Source organism: Desmodus rotundus, chromosome 8 (assembly GCF_022682495.2).
Source record: "Desmodus rotundus isolate HL8 chromosome 8, HLdesRot8A.1, whole genome shotgun sequence".
Classification (NCBI taxonomy): domain Eukaryota; kingdom Metazoa; phylum Chordata; class Mammalia; order Chiroptera; family Phyllostomidae; genus Desmodus; species Desmodus rotundus.
In genome coordinates, this window is record NC_071394.1 from 103,671,230 (window position 1) to 103,687,176 (window position 15,947).

The following is a 15,947-nucleotide window of genomic DNA, read 5'->3' on the forward strand; positions in this document are numbered from 1 at the left end:
TTACAACAGCCAAGATGTGGAAACAACCTAAATGCCCACTGATGAATGAATGGATAGAGAAAATGACATATATGTATCACACACACACACACAACAGACTATTATTCAACCACAAAATATGAAAATCCTACCACTTGTGACAACATAGGATGAACCTTGAGGGCATTATGCTAAGTGAAATAAGTCAGAGAAAAACAAATACTGTATTATCTTTTACGTAGAGTCTAAAAACAAACAAACATACAAAAAAATTGAACTCATAGATACAGAGAACAGGTTGGTGGCTGCCAGAGGTGGGGAGTGGGGAGGAGTTATAAAATGGGTGAAGGAGGTCAAAGATACACACTTCCAATTATAGAATAATTAACCCTGAGGATGTGGTGTATAGCATGGTGACTATAGCTAATAATACCCTATTGTATATTTGAAAGTTGCTGAGAATAGATCTTAAAATTTCTCATCACCAGAAAAAAATCATAACTGTGCAGTGATGGATGTTAACTAGACTTATTGTGGCAATATATGCATATCATTTTATAATATATGCATATGTTGAATCATTATGTTGTACACATGAAACTAATATGTCAACTATGTCTCAATAAAAAATAAAGAGTATAATGGTCAAAAACTACCAAAGAAGATGCTAAACTGACGACAAGTGGAGGTCATGATGACATTCAACCTTATCTCTTAAACCACTGTTCACATCGCATTATTCAAATTGTTGTTTTTAAGTGGGAAAAACATTTAATGATTAGCTTATTAATTTCCAAAAAGCAGTTGTTTATCCAAAACTATAATTGCCTTTGATTATATGAATTGATTCCAAGATCAAATTATATGCTAATTCTAAAATTTCACACAGAAAACATGCAAGAACAGTTAAGACAACTTTGGGGTGCACGGACAAAGACAAATTAAGAGTGTTATTTTTCCCTTAAAGTGAGCAACAGGTAACAAATGTTCATTTTATTGCTATGTGTTAACACCTTACATATGTTTTACAAATATTGTGCTATAGCTATTTAGTACTTAATTTTTTAAAAAAGAAGACCTTGCCAAGAATCAAAATATATTATAAATCTACAGTAATTAAAAAGTGTATTAATGGCACAGAAACAAAGATCAATAGAACTAGACAGAGTACCAAAACCAACCTATGAGTATGAGAATTTATTAAATGGTAATTTGACGTGCCACTTACAAAAATAATTATTCTAAATGGCTAGTCAACTGAACAAGATTCTTCCCTTACACTACTCACAAAAATAAGTTCCAGATGAGTTAAAAACCTAAATTTTTATAAGAAAATGTATGATTTTATGTTTGTATCTTCAGGGTAGGAAAGACATCCATTAAGCAGTTAGTTTTTAAAAAGTCAGTATAATCAAAAGCCATAGAGGCAAACAGGTAAATTTGACGTCAAAATTAAAAACGACTACAAAGGGAGAGGATGCCAACAGATTGAAGGAAAATGTGCCATTTTTATAATAAAACATGGGTATCTGCAACATAAAGAACTCCTATGAATAAATAAGACAAGCCTTTTTACATTGTATATAACAGAAAAACTGAAAACAAGAATGCTTAAATAAGATACACATTAAAATTGTCTCTTATGCAAAAGAAGTTGAGGGCTCCATGAACTGCTGAGATCCAGGTGTTCTGGCTCACTGAACTACCGTGATGGTTCTCATGGTCTAGGATGGCTCAATCTTGGGGGGCGGGGGAGGGAACATTCAGAGTACTGAGAGTTCTGGGGAGCAGAGTTTGAAAGATTAGGGACATAGGAAGAGCTGAGAAAAGTGAACTTAGAAAAGACCTGAGGAAAGTGAGGGAGGAAGCTTTGTAGATATCAGGGGAAAGCAAAGGTCCTGGGGCAGGAACTGGTATGTTGGAGAAAGAACAAGGTACCATTTGTGACTGGGACAAAGTAAGCATAGGGGAGAGCAGTAGGAGAAGAAGTTGGAGAGATAAAGGGGGGTTTGATTATGGGGCACCTTGTAGGTAATTATAAAGCCTCTGAACTGAGAGCTTAATTTAACAGGTCCTACTAGGAGCTATGTTGAGAATAGACTCCAGGAAAGCAAGGACAAGAGCAGGTCAAGAGTTAGGCTATGGTAATAATCTAGGTGAGATAAAATTAATGGTGGTTTAGACACCATTTATAATTGGAAGTTTGTACCTTTTGACCACCTTCTCTCATTCTGCATACCTTCCACCCTCCACCTCTGGCAACCACCTGTATGTTCTCTGTATCTGAGGTTGTTTTATTTTTTTTTAGATTCCACATATAAGTGAGTAGAGGTTGTGGGATATAACCAATTCTAGATACACACTGAAGGTAGAGCCAACGAAGTTTGCTGATAGACTGAGTGCGGGATGAAAGAGAAAGACGAAAGTCAAGGATAACTCTAAGGTTTTTGGCCTGGACTACTGGAAGAATAGAGCTGCTAATTACTGAGATGGGACAGACTGTGTGAAAAGTGGGTTTTGGAGGAGAAAACCAGGAGTTCAGTTTAGAGATGTCTGTTAGATATCCAAATGGAAATATCAAGTAGGCACTTTGATATCAGAGTACGAGATTCAGAGGAGAGCTCTAACTTGGAGATAAAATTAGCAGGCAGTAGTATGTAGTAGTTACTGTATTTTTCAGACTATAAGATGCACCTAGGTTTTAGAGGAGGAAAATATGAAAAAAAAAATTTGAGGCAAAAAATGTGGTAAAATATTTAATAACATAAATAACATAATATATCGCCAATGTAAATGTAAGCTACATTTGGACTGTAAGATGCACCCCCATTTTCCTCCCAAATTTGGGGGGCAGGAAGTGTGTCTTATAGTCCAAAAAATACGGTATATAGATGGTATTTAAAGTCACAAGACTGGGTAAAATGGACAAGGAAATAGGATTGATTTTAAAAAACAGAGATGTGAGGAGAAAGCAGCACTCTTAACTTTGGAGGTTACGAAGGATGATGAGGAACTAGCAAAAAGACTAAGAGCCTCCAGTAAGGTAGGAGGAAATCCAGAGAATGCAGTGTTCTGGAAGCTAAGTGACGAAAACATTTCGAAGAAAGAAAAATAATCAACTGTGCAAATGCTGCTGATAGGTAAGATAAAAAGAAAGACTGAGAAATGACTGAATGGATTTAGCAACGTGGAGGTCTTTGGTGGGAGGTAAAGGCCTGATTAGTGTGAACTGAAGAGAGACAGGTGGAAAGGAACTAAACTCAGTGACTTAGAGGAACAGATTTGGAGGGAAGGTAGGGTCAAGAGAGAGTTTGCTCCTGTATCACAAGGCACTGTATCTCTAATATCTAGTACTGTGCCCATCACATAGTGATAACTCAAATATTTGCTAATTGAACTAAGTCAAGTCACTAGCCACTGAATAAGGAAACAGTCTTAGTTCCAGAGGCTTAACAGCTGAAACAGTGAAATGTGAGAATTCTTGACCCAATAAAAAGAACTGCCTTTTTCTCTTACTATGCCTGAAAACTCTTTAGTTTGGAAAATTATACCTTACTCATCTAGAACAGATATCCCCAAATTTGACAGGAATAGCAGTACAATTTGACAAACACATACCTTATAAGAAAATACACTTTTACTTCTGAAGGAGTACAATCTCTACAATTACCTCTTGCATCTGGGGCCCTGTGACTTTGTACCAAGGGGTACAACAGGGATCTTGGTCCTCTAGTTTTTTCATGACTCACTACGCACTGAAATGGAAGACTTTTGGTGATTGCTGAAGGACATTAACTTATAGGTGTTTTGTACAAATGAAAGTTACCTGTGGCAAACCAATAATTATCACAAGCATTTGTTTAGTGATTTATACTTTTCAAAATGATTACATAATCATCTTCTCTTTCTAATCTCAAACTATGTAAGGCAAGTATTTTTATCACTTTCATTTCACAAAAGAGAAAATGCAGAGACTGACACTTGCATAAAAACACACACTTCTTTAACAAATGGTGCTGAGACAACTGGATAGCCACATGTAAAAGATGGAGTTGGACCGCTACCTCACACACACAAACTAACTCAAAATGAATCAAAGACATAAATGTAAGAATTAAAGCTGTAAACTGTTAAAAGAAAACACAGTGGTACATTAACATGACCTTTGATTTGGGAGTGACACTTAAATATGATACCAAAAATATAAGCAACAACAACAAAAACATAAATTACACTATCAGAATTAAAAGCTTTGTGCAAAGGACAAAGAAAGTGTCCTTCACTATCAAGAAAGTGAAAAGGCAGCCTACAGTATGAGAGAAAATATTTGCAAATCATATATCTGATAATACTGGCCTAGTATTCAGAATATATAAAGAACTCTTACAACTACTCAAAACAAAAAGACAAGCAGCCCAATTAAAAGCAGCCCAATATCAGATTATATATCTGATAATACAGGCCTAGTATTCAGAATATATAAAGAACTCTTACAACTACTCAAAACAAAAAGACAAGCAGCCCAATTAAAATATGGACAAAGGACTTGAAAAGGCATTTCTCCAAAGAAGATACACAAATGACCAACAAGCACAGGAAAAGAGGCACAACATTATCAGTCATTGAGAAAGTGCAAATTAAATTCACAATGGGATATTACTTCACACCCACAAGGATGGCTATAACCCAGGACAAATAAACAAGGAACCAGAAAATAACAAGGGTCGGTAAGGATGTAGGGAAAGTGGTTTTTGAATATTTCTAATGGAAATGAAAATGGTACAGCTGCTCTGGAAAAATTTGTGGTTCCTCAAAAAATTAAACATGGAATGACTATATGAGCAATTTACACTCCTAGGTATATACACAAAAGAAATGACACAGGTATTCAAGCAAAAACTTGTACATAAGTGCTCTTAGAAGCACTATTTATAATTGCCAAAAGGTGTAAACAACCCAAATGTCCATCAATTGATGAGAGGGTAAACAAATGTGGTCTATCCATATAATGGAATTATTACTCAAAGAAAGGAACAAATACCGTATTTTTGCCATGTATAATGCTCACGTTTTTGACCCAAACTTTCAGGAAAAAAGTCTTTTGTTTTAACTTTTTAATTCAATTTTAATTTACTTATATTTAGAAACAAAACCGATTATCGTATTCCAGTGTACTATTTTGCATATGGATATTGTTATTGCTTTCTAGAGTTAAACCTTTAATGCATAAGCATAAATAAAAGATTAAAAACATTTATATAGATATGGAATTAGAACTCCCTATGTATAAAGCACATCCTTATTTTTCCCTCAAAAATTTGGGCAAGGCCCTGGCTGGTGTGGCTCAGTGGACTGAGCGCCTGCCTACAAACCAAAAGGTCACTGGTTCGATCACCAGTTAGGGCACAGGCCTGTGTTGTGGGCCAGGTCCCCAGTTGGGGGTGTGCAAGAGGCAACCGAATGATGTTTCTCTCACACATCGATGTTTCTTTGTTTCTCTCCCCCTCTTTCTCCCTCCCTTCCCTTCTCTCTAAAAATAAATACATAAAATCTTTCTTTTTCCTTTATTTTTTAATGTTCAAGTACAGTTGTTTCCATTTTCCCACCACCACTTTCTCCTGCCCCACCCATCCCCACCTCCCACCCTCAATCCTTCCCCCCTTTGGCTTTGTCTATGGGTCCTTTACACATGTTCCTTGATGACCCTTTCCCTTCTTTCCCCCATTATCCCCTTCTCCCTCCCCTCTGGTTACTGTCAGTTTGTTCTTCATTTCAATGTCTCTGGTTATATTTTGCTTCCTTGTTTTGTTGGTTAGGTTCCACTTATAGGTTAGATCATATGGTATTTAATAAAATCTTTTTTAAAAATTGAGCAAAAAATGCACATTATACAGGGCAAAATATGGTATTATTCAAAGAAAAGAACATGCTACACATGAATGAGCCTTGTAAATATTACGCTAAATGGAAGAAGCCATATACAAAAAGTCACATATTGTGTGATTCCATTTATTTGAAATGTCCAAATAGGTAAACCTATAGAGACAGAAAGTATTGTAGATGGGTGGTTTTGGGGAATAGGGAGGAGAGAAATGGGGAGTGACTGCTTATGGATACAGGGTTTCCTTGTGGGGTGATAAAAATGTTCTGGATTTAGACAGTGATGATGGTTGTGCAACACTGCGAATGTATTGTGAGTCATTCGATTATACACTTTAAAAGTTAATTTAATGTTATGTGAATTTTAAACTCAATAAAAACAAATAAATCACACATCTCACACTTGACAGATCAAGGCCTTGCATCCAAGACTGACTTTAAGTCCTTTCCCCATTCAATTATCCTGTCTCCTCTACAAATATAAGGAGCTCTGGACCACCTTAGCAATGAATTTTTCCCTCCATCTACCACCACCCCAGCAAAACACCCACGTATATTTGTGATGGTGGAATTCTTACAATTGTCCAAGCACATATGAGTTTCTAAACAAAATATTTGCTTATCATAGACTCCCAGTACAAACCTTTAAAAACCAAGGCCTGCTATTCGTGTCACAAAGTCATCCATAAAGAAGTTAAACATCACCCACCTAACTAATGAACCAATGGCAGCTATGAAGGGTAATCCCTCACAAGATGATACTCCTATCTGCAAAAAGGGTGTAACAATGGGGTTTATGCCCTGAACAAATAAACACCATTCTTCACTAATAATCTTTGGCATTTCAAAGCCCCGATGGCTTTTGATCTGCTGGTAGATCACAATTCTTAGAAACTCTTAGAGACAACTCTTAGAAATGCAAAACTGACCTTTAAGCCCTCCTGTGCCAGGTTAAAGTTGTCAAGGAGGCAGACATGGATAAGAGGCAGACATGCATAAGAGACAGACTGGTAGTGGCCATCTGAATGACAACCCACTCTAGAGAGTTTAACACAAGGTCTTCAAGGTGACAGTATTCATACAAACTTTTAGGAAATTAAAGTTTGTTCAGTGCTCTGTTTACCTTCTCTCTGAGCTCAACGAGGTCCTATTCCTCCAACTTCTATTTATACCCTCTAATCATCGTCAATGAAAAAGATTTCAAAGTATGAGAAATTTTACATGCATGTAACTGGAAAACCAAGCTACAATATCAAGTTATTTAGGAAAAATACAGCTGCAAAAAATACTCCTGGAAATCTGACAGCTTGATACATATTCCCTGATATAGTCAAGTATTCCATTTTCAACATGCCAACAGTCTGGTCTTTGTTCATCGGTTCAATGGAGGATGATGTCAGGGTCACTGGAGCCCAGATCACTGCTGGCCTTTAGGGGCACTGTGGCTTTCCAGATAAGAGACTACGGGCATAATTTCCAACATTTGAGTCTCAAGGTTCTGGCAAAATAATCTCCTTAGTGAAAAACACAAAGTCTCCAAAACAAATACAAGCAAGACCCCTCTGAAATGGGGGTGAGGGGTAACCACGCACCACTGAATCACCTCCCTAAAAAGTTAGAAGCGTTTGGGTAACCAACACAGTCTGAGCACCTATCACAGAGATAAGTTAGATACCAGTCCCTCCCTCACCACTCCCCTTTTCAGATAAACTTCTCAAAAGATTTTTCTAACATTTACCACTTCCATTTTCTTACTTTATACCCATCTCAATCTGGTTGCTGCCTCGTCCCATCTAAAATGGTTCCTGATGAGGGCAAACACTTCATCTTGCTAAATTCAACAGATCATTTTCAGTCTACATCTTTACTTGATAACTCCTATCTTGTTTAAATACCCTCTTCTTGACTTTTATGACACATTTTAAACTGGAATTAGATTCTGAAATAAGAACCTAAGATAAAAATCAAGCATAGTTTGTTACTCTTGAAATGGCTCGTGAAGTAAAGCATACCTGTTATTTGTGTATGTAACACTATGCGGTAAATGAACAGCAAATATGTATAAATGCAAAACAAACAGTAAGTACAGATGCAAAATAAAACTTCACTCTCTCAACTAATTAAAACACCTTCAAGCGTACTGGGTTAAGTCTGCATGCCTTAACTGCAAGCATGGGGCCATTCCACTGTACCTGTCTACTTCTCACCTCTTTCCTAGGGCTATGGTACCCTCTTACCCAAATCCTGAACCCTATTCTCTTCTTAATCTCCATCAATTTCCACTACTCAGTGGAACTGGGTGAGGAGATTTTAAAAATCCCAGGTTATAATTTAGACCAAGTAAGCAGAAACAGAAATTGCTAGGGTGGGGCCCAGCATCAGTATTTTTTAACGGTCCAATGTTTCCAATGTGCAGCCAAGATGAGAATCACTGTTTTATACTCTTTTCCTAGAGCAGGGACCACACACTCCAATGCCTCCGGGTCAGAGAAGTAAATAAGCAGAGCAGGCCAAGCATAAGTTTTAGGGAGTTGTGGGCTCTTTGGTGAACTAGAAAGCATCTGGGATCAACTGTGACTTTAGCGCCAATCAATTGTTGCCATATGAGAAAGCCGGCTCAGTAGAGCCACATCCTCTCATTTTTAAAGAAAAATCCCAAATCTGGATTTTCATGGGAACTAACTCAAAACTAAACAACAACAAAACCCACTGTATTGGAAAAACAAAACACATCTGTAAACCAGATTAAGCTGTCAGCTGCAGGTTTACAACCAATGCCCTTGGTAATTCCATCCACGCCTTTCAATTTACACCTAAAAACTTGTGTCCCCAGTTCAGCCCACTCCTCTGGGCTCTGAATTTGAATTATCAGATGCTTATGAGACATTTCTACTTGAAGGTCTCACCAGTCCCAAAGTGAAATGTGATTTAAACCCACCTTAACACTATTTATCCTTCCAGGGCTCTCTATCTCAGCTAATAACTCTACCAATCACCTGATTGGGCAAGCCAGAACTCAAGGAGTCATCCTACACACTTAATCTCTCCCTGTGGCTGCTTGTGCCACATCTGTATCTATCTACTTTTCTCCTTCTCCTCTGCTACTACCTCGATCCCAGCTACCATCTTTTCTCTCCTCCTTTTCCACAGTGTATTTGCTGGATGAGGCTGCTATAACAAAATACTGTGGACTGGGTGGCTTATACAAGAGAAATTTATAGAATTTCCAGATCACTGTCCAGCAGGGTCAGTTTCTTGTGAGGATTCTCTTCTTGGCTTCTCACTGTGTGTTCACATGGCTTTTCCTCCCTCCTCTTCATAGAAGGCTGCCAATTTGATCATACAAGGGTCTCATCCTGATGACCTCATTTAACCTTAATTACCTTCTAAAGACTATCTCCAAATACAGTTACATTGGAGGTTAGAGCTTCAAAGTATCAAATTTGGGGAGACATAATTCATTCTATAGCACACAGTGACCTTAATTAGGGTCATTTGTCACCCCACTCACTGTTGTTTCCTTCTAAATCCTTTTTTCCAGTAGGACCCAGTGATGTTTTACAAACACAAATATTTACAAATATATGTGTGTATACCATTGACTCAACAATTCCAGTTCTAGGACTCTATCTTACAAACATATTCACACCTGTGAACTGGTACAAGCATAGTACTGTTATAGTAAATTACTGGAAATAATTTAAATGTATACTGTGGTATATCTATACAATGGAATATTACACAGTCATTCAAAAAGTAAGTAAACTATATATTGAAATGGAAATATTTCCACATTTTTCAGAGAGAAAAACAAGGAACAGAATAGTGTATACAGTATGCTACCATTTGTGTAAACAACAGTAGGAAAGAATACGCATTTGCTTGAATGCTCACAGAAAGTGTCTAGATATATGCCTCCTCAATATATCCCCTATATCCATCTACTTCTCTCCATCTCCTCTGCTACCACCTGAGTCCCAGCTGTTTGTTACAGTATGTTATTGGAAACTACAGTGGTTATCCCTTTGGAAGGTGTGGGGAAAATTGCAGCTGGGGAGGAAAGGGAGTAGCACCACTGCAGACATTCTGATTTAATGGGCTTGGAGGATGGCTCAGGACTAGTATTGTTTTAAGTTACCCTTGTGATTCTAATGAGCCAGCTGAACTGAGAACTGCTGCTTGAGATAGCCTTCAATGACTTTCCCAGCTCCATTTTATATCATCCTGCCCCTATCACTCTCTATGCTCCAGGCACAATGACTTCTGATTTCCCAGAAAGGTTCTGTTCCTTCTGTGGGAATATTGTTCCTCTAAGCTCCATCTTGTAACTTCTATGTATCCTTCAGAGTCCAACTCATCTTAAAGTTCATTTCCCAAGGAAACTGTCCTAGCTTCCAAATTAGGTCAGGACCCCTGTTTTATGTACTCAGAGCATCCTGTACTTCTCCCAGAATTGATCACAATTATAATGTGGTAACTGCAGCATTATACATGCATGCTTCTCTCACTCTTTAGACTGTAATGTCCAGGAGGGCAAAGACCCTATCAGTTGTTTTTACCAATGGATTCCCAGACCTATATAGTGTCTGGCTGGCAAAATAGGCCCTTCCTCAGATATTTGTCAAATAAATGAGTAAGACTGCTCCTGCCTTCAAGCTTAGCATAGTAGATGAAATCAACACAAAAGCAAATGAGGACAATGCAGTGTCATTGGTGTTAAGGCTGCAGTCTATTTAGAACAGCGGTTCACAGGTGAGGGAGATCTGGGCCCTCCCAGGGGACTCCTGGCAATGTCTGGGGGCATTTTTGGCTGTCACAACTGCGTGGGTTGTGTGACTGACTGTCACAATTGGGGGAGAGATAGGGTGGAAAGTAATACTGGTTTCCACTAAGTAGATGTCAAGAATGCTGCTAAACACCCTACAATTCACAGGATAACTCCCCACAGCAAAGAACTATCTGCTCCAAATGTCAATAGTACTGGACAAAACCACTAATTTGGAGAGAATGATAATGCCCGAAAGGGTGACCATTTCTACTTGAGGTGGTGGTGAGGGGGAGCAGATGTCAAGAAATTTTAGAGAGGAAGTACATATAACTTTAGATGCACACTGAAAGGTGGCAGGGACCACGTCCATGGAAGCTATTTCCTGGAGGTCATGAGGAGCCTCTGAAGAGGTTAAAGGCAGAGTTCTGGCTTGAACAGGTGCCCCTCAAGTACCCCATACTTCAAAATTACTCATCTCCTTTATTCCCTTCTTGCTGAAACAAAACTTTCATTCTCTTAGGGAAGCTGGTTTCAGCTAAACATTAAGGCCAAATTAATTCATCCTAGGATAAAGTATGATAGCCCCGTCATACTCCAGAATGTTAAGCTGTATTTTAGAATATGCAAATACTTACAAATACAAATAAATCTTTAACTGCTTAATGTTCAGGTTGTTAGTGGATAAAGCTATTTTTGCACCCAACAACCAGGTTAGTCCTGTAAAGTTTTGTGTTTTTAAAAACCTTAACTTTTATTTCCCCTGTCCTCAATTTCTGAGCTCCCAGATCTATAAAAGATCCAAATTTTTCCCACAAGTATCTTATGTTGTAAGTTAGTTCTCTGCCAGAGAGGATAGGAGAGCCATTTGGATACAATAAATGTGAATAAACTGTATATATAAATTAGGAGTGGTCTATAGGTTTTTAAAAGGCTTTCACTAAAAGCCATGGATACAACTTTAAAAAAAAATGAAAATGAGATCATTTTTAATGGCATCAGCAAGAAAGAAAACAGTTTTACTACAACACAAGCCTGCTGCCTACTAGGCTGGGTGCACATGCTCTGACCTAGTATGGCAATTCTTAGGGTCTCAGCACTGGGTGCTCTGTTTACAAGAAACTGAGGCCTGAAACTAATGAAGAACAAAGAAAAATGCCTGGCACCGAAGGTTTGGGGGCTGTTTTGTACAAATATGATTTGAGGAACACTTCCAGTTTTTCACGACCCCACAAATCACGCTTTTTTGCTTACGTGTTAAGAATTTTTATTTTGTGCTTTCAGACCGTTTCCTAATAAGAAAATACCTTATAATTTACAAAGACCAACTTATCCTCCCTTACATTTGCTGACCACTAAAACTGGATAAAATTTCCTTAAGCTTTACCACATTTGGAGGATTGAGAATAATGTGAGCACAACAGAGTTCAGATGCAGCTGGTTTCCATCGGTGGGTCTCCCAAGAGAAAGCCACTCCGAGGAGGCAGCAGGTCGGCGAAGAAGTGAGACCCCCCGCCCTGGGTTGGCTGCGGGGCTGGGCTTGGCTGGGGTCAGCCCGGCCTTCCTTTACCTTTGTTTCAGGTAATCCCGCTCCCGGCAGGGCTAGGGATCCCGCCCAAGGCCCCGAGCTGGTGACACATCCTTCTTTGGCCAAGTCGGCCGAGGTTGGGCAGGGGGCGGGGAAGGAAAATAAAGCCTCAACGCCTAACGACGTGACTCTCAGTTCTTCCAAAACGCTGGCATTTGTTTCTGTGCCAAGCTTTCCGGTTAACAAGTTCCCGAGGGCTGCACCAGCGAACTGGCCTAGGATCCCCGCAAGTGGGAGGGAGCAGGCCGACCCCCGCCTTCCCTCCTCTGTAGACGCCCACTGGGCAATCGATTTCCACACCTCCCAGGCTGCCACCGCCGGGGACCGAGCTGGGCGTGCAGGGGCGCCCGCACCACTTCGAATTGGTGTCCACGGCTCTGCTTGCCAAACCAGCGCAGCACGATCGGCAGTCCCCTCCGGACAGGCCGGTCCCCGCCCCCAGGCTCCGGCCCCGCCTGCCTGGGCCTCAGCGTACCGCCCCCGTACCCTCCGCCCGGCCTCACTACAACCCTCCGACCAGGCCAGGAGTGCTAGGACTCCAGGCCGCTCAGCGAGCGTCCCAGCCCTTACCTCAATGCCCACGTCTCCTCCTCTGCCTGCTGCCTGGGCCCCAAACGGCGCTTGCCGGCAGGACTCCAGCGGCCCGAGCGGGATACAGAGCTGCGAGCGAGGCGCGTGAAGAGCTGAGGCCCGACCGCGCCCCGCCCAGCCGCCCGCCACCCTCTCCGCCGCCTCTCCCCACCCTCCACCGTGGCTCAGCGCCCCGCCCCTCCCACCGGCCCCGCCCCCGGCCCCTCCCCATCCAGCCGACCCCTGCCAGGAAGGGGGCCGCTAGGGGCTCTGCGAGAGCCGCAGTTGCACGTGTGTAACCTCTGCGGGGAAGCGGTTCGTAGTACTTACTAGTATTTAGAGATGCGAGTCTCTCGGACTTGTTATTACTGTAATTGTTATTATCATTATTGTTATCGTTATTGATTGTTTTGCCCTCTAGCAGACTGGATGGTTCCTTTGAGGCCGTAGGCAGCGGGCCAGTAGTCTTCGCCGCTGACTGGACGCTCCAGCTCACTCCGACCCTCCCAGTGGCCCGCACCTGCGGCCACTTTTTCTTGTGAGTAGTAAACAAGTTGAAAGAGATATTTATTTTTAACTGTTATATTGTTAAATATAACACAAATACAGAAAGCCATATAAAACCAATGCATAATTTAACGTATTATTCGGAGACATCCCCTCTTATAACCACTCCCCATTTAATGCCAGGTAAAATGGTCTTACTTAAAACCTCATCAATATCTTGGAGGACACAGCCTTGGTAGATAGGGCCTCCTAAAATTTCCTTCTTCCTAACTGCCACAGGAACTCAAAGACCACTTGTCCATAATTATGTGCTCTCCAAGAACACATTTGTTTTTTAAACACATTCAAAAAATAGAAATATCCCCAGAATTAGGGACCTCCAATTAATAGTTTATTTGTAAAATTCTTTTTTTTAAGTTTTTATTTGTTTATTTTTAGAGAGAGGGGAGGGAGGGAGAAAGAGAGGGAGAGAAACATCAGTCAGTTGCCTCTTGCATGTCCCCAACTGGGGACCCAGGTAGGTGCCCTGACTGGGAATTGAATCAGAGGACTTTTCACACTCAAGCCTCTGAGCCACACCAGTCAGGGCTCTGTGTAAAATTCTTAATTAAAAAGGTAACAAGTACAACATTTTGCCATGTATAATGTGTACTTTTCCCCTAGAATTGAGGGAAAAAGAAAGATGTGCATTATACACGGGTAGTACTAATTTGTTACCCGTACATAAAATTTCTAGTACTTTGCATCTGTTTTTGTCTTTTGCAATTATTTGTTACAGAAAATTTCTTGTACCATACTGTGTTAAAAAATAATGGTAAAATTCCTTTATGATACCAAAATCAAGTATCTAAATATAAATAAATAAAAATTGAATAAAAAATTAAAACAAAAGATTTTTTCCCTGAAAGTTTGGGCTAAAAACATGGGTGCACATTACACACGGAAAAGTGCAGGTATATATGCATCTAGATAACTTAATAAATTAATCATGTTATCGAATAGCATGAGTAAGGAGCATCTAGGGGTAGGGGATGGAAGGCATGTAAAGATTTAAAAATAGTCAAGGAGTAGGTGGCCTGTGAGGATTGGCCCTGGGCACCTGGGCAACCCTCACTGTGTCACTAGCATCTAGCACATATAATAGGTGCAAATGTGTATATTTATAGTGAAAGGAAAGAAGATATATACATGTACATGCATATATGTGTGTATATGTATGCGCATGTAACTACAAAACAGGTTTTGCCTACTAAACAATTTCATCCAAAGTCAGTTCTTCTAATAGCTAAAATGATGAATTCTGAGATGCCTTGATGCTTTGGAAAAAAGCTGTTATACTTTATACTGCTTTCCAGTTTTTAAAAACCACTTTCACATGCATTATCCTATCTTATTTGAGGTTGTCAGCAAAAGTTTGCTGCCACCAATTTAATGCCAACAGAAGTCCCCCAACCTCCGGTGCAGTTAATGGAGAAACACCTTGCAAATAGAGAAAATACCCTCAAGTGAAAACCAGAGGAGACAAAGGGGAGGCCAGAAAAGGGGCATTGTGGGAGGAGGCTGACTTTAATAGACAAAGCACCTGCCCTGGTCCCTGATTGTTCCATTTTTATGCAAACAAAGGATCCAAATTGTCACAGTCTGATTGGTCCAAATAGCACTGTCTTTTCTTTTTTTTCTCTCAATTTTTTAATCCCCTTTATCACCCTCCTCCCTGCCACCAACCTCCAGCATTCCCCCTCCACTTAGTTGATGTCCATGGGTTCTACATATAACTTCTTTGGATTCTCCATTTCCTACACTATTCTCAACCTCCCTGTCTACTTTGTGTCTCCCTATTATGCTTCTTATTCTCTGTACCTTCCCCCCCCATTCTCACCCTCCCTACTGATAACCCTCCATGTGATCTCCATTTCTGTGGTTCTGTTCCTGTTCTAGTTGTATGCTTAGTTTTTGTTTTTGTTTTTTAGGTTCAGTTGTTGATAGCTGTGAGTTTGTTGTCATTTTACTGTTTATAGTTTTTAATCTTCTATTTCTTAGATAAGTCCCTTTAACATTTCATATAATAAGGGCTTCGTGATGATAAACTCCTTTAACTATACCTTGTCTGGGAAGCGCTTTATCTGGCCTTCCATTCTAAATGATAGTTTTGCTGGTTAGAGTAATCATGGATGTATGTCCTTGCCTTTCATGACTTCAAATACTTCTTTCCAGCCCCTTCTTGCTTGTAAGGTTTCTTTTGAGAAATCAGCTGATAGCCTTATGGGAACTCCTTTGTAGGTAGCTGTCTTCTTTTCTCTTGCTGGTTTTAAGATTCTCTCCTTATCTTTAACCTTGGGTAACTTAATTATGATGTATCTTCCTCCTTCGATCCAATTTCTTTTGGACTCTCTGGGCTTCCTGGAAATCTATTTCCTTTACCAGATTGGGGAAGTTTTCCTTCGTTATTTGTTAAATAAGTTTTCAATTTCTTGCTCTTCCTTTTCTCCTTTTGGCACCCCTATGATTTGGATGTTGGATTGTTTAAAGTTGTCCCAGAGGTTTCTCAGCCTCTCCTCATTTTTTTGAATTCTTGTTCCTTCAAATCTGTTCCGGTTGGATGATTATTTCTTCATTTTGCTTCAAGTAGCACTGTCCTAATTGGTTGTTACGGAGCTG

At 40.0% G+C, this 15,947-nt stretch overlaps 1 protein-coding gene across 1 annotated transcript in view; it reads right to left on the bottom strand.

The window, feature by feature from the left end:
- The window catches only part of PPP2R3A (protein phosphatase 2 regulatory subunit B''alpha), a 147,290-nt gene extending 134,345 nt beyond the window's left edge, over nucleotides 1–12,945 (bottom strand). The window contains exon 1 of the mRNA XM_053929347.1: nucleotides 12,783–12,945. The gene's annotated coding sequence lies outside the window, so the exon portion shown is untranslated. The remainder of the gene's footprint in view (nucleotides 1–12,782) is intronic.
- Nucleotides 12,946–15,947: the final 3,002 nt, after the last annotated feature.